Genomic DNA, 1836 nt, shown 5'->3' with positions numbered 1-1836 from the left:
TAAGGGCTCAAGTAGATAGCAAATGTTTTGAGAATGATGATGGCAACAAATGTACAAATGTGCTTGACACAATGGATGGATGTATGGATTGTGATAAGAATTGTACAAGCCCCCAATAAAATGGTTTTTTTAAAAGAAAGAAAGAAAAACAAATTTGCTCATAAAATTTCATCCAAACTACAATGTGAAAAAAAGTGGAGTGGGGGGCAGATGACAAATAGAAAACAGAAGCTCTCATCAAAAGCAGCTAAAATGTCCTCTATATGATGCCTTCCCTGAGGGATTCTGGCAGGCATTTAGAGAAGAATTGACACCAGTTCTGCATAAACCATTCTAAAAGATCAGAGAAGGAAAGAATATGTCTTCATCCATTCTATGAAGTAAACGTAAAGCTGAGAAAGACAGCAAAATAAAACTATAAGACAATATCTCTTATAAATATAAATTCATCAAAGTCCTAGCAAACAGAACCCGATAGCATCATAAGAATCACAAACCATAACCAAATGGGATTTATTCCCAAAAATGCGGAGATCATTCTATATTAGAAAATACATCAATGTAACAATCAATAGAATAAAGGCTCCCTCAATAGATAGTTCAATAATCACCTCTAATGATGCAGGGGGGGAGGGGAAACCTTTCATACAATCCAATGCACTTTCTTGGTGGAAACCCTAAAAAAGATGATCATAGAAGAGAAATTCCTCAATATGACTCAGGGCATACAGGACACACCAAGAGCCAACGTTATATTTAATGGAGAACTTTCCCTTGAAATCAAATACAAGATGGGTGAGGCTCCCACTAAATTCTATTCAGTAATGTTTCAGAGGTTCCAGCCAGAACAATAGGCAAGGGAATGAAATAAAAGTTATCCAGATTGGGATAAAAGATGTAAATTATCTCTATTTATGGATGATGTGACCTTAAAATCGCAAAGACTCAACAAGAAAACTTGTAAAGCTGATCGAGGAATTTAGTAAAGCTTCAAGGTGCAATGTCAATAAGCAGAAATCAGCTGAGTTTCTAGACACCAGCAACGAGAAATTTGAAAGGGAAATTAGAGAAGCAATTCCATTTACAATTGCATCTAAGAGAATACGGCACCTAAGATTAAAGCTATCGAGGGATGTGAAGGCCGTAAACAACGAAAACGATACAATGCTGCTAGAGGAGTTTAAAGAAGACTTAAGTAACTGGAAAGATGTGCTATGTTAAAAGATTTAATATTGTTAAGATGCCATTGCTACTCAGAGCAATCTATAAATTAAACATAATCCTGATCAAAATGTCAGCGGCCTTCTTTACAGAAATAGAAAAAGAAATCCTCAACTTTATATGAAAAGGCAAGATGTCATGAATCATTCAAACAATGCTGAAACAGGAGCACAAACTACGAAGACTCACACTTTCTTATTTTAAAATATACTATACAACTACTGGATACAAAACACCCTGGTACTGGGATAACAATAGATAAATAGACCAATGGAATAGACTTGAGAATCCAGAAATAAACCCACATACCTGTGGCCCATTGATTTTTTTTTTCTAACTCTGCTAAGTCCATTCAATGGGAAAAGAAGAATGTCTTCAATAAATGCAACTGGGAACATTGGATTCTTGCATGCAGAAAAATGAAAGAGGATCTGTATTAGTCTAGGTACTTTGGAGAAACAAATCCACGGCGACTCACGTATGAGAGAGTTTTATGCAAAGAAAATGTGCATCATGAAAACATCCCAACCCAATGCTGCCCAAGCCCACAAGTCCAACATTAACCCATACCCAACACCAGTCCACAAAGTCCTTCACCTCACAAAACAGAGGCAA

Source organism: Echinops telfairi, unplaced genomic scaffold (genome assembly GCF_000313985.2).
Source record: "Echinops telfairi isolate 266 unplaced genomic scaffold, ASM31398v2 ScPeMD7_2010;HRSCAF=2546, whole genome shotgun sequence".
Taxonomy (NCBI): Eukaryota; Metazoa; Chordata; class Mammalia; order Afrosoricida; family Tenrecidae; genus Echinops; species Echinops telfairi.
The sequence above is the reverse complement of the archived record's forward strand: the minus strand, read 5'-3'. Positions refer to the sequence as shown.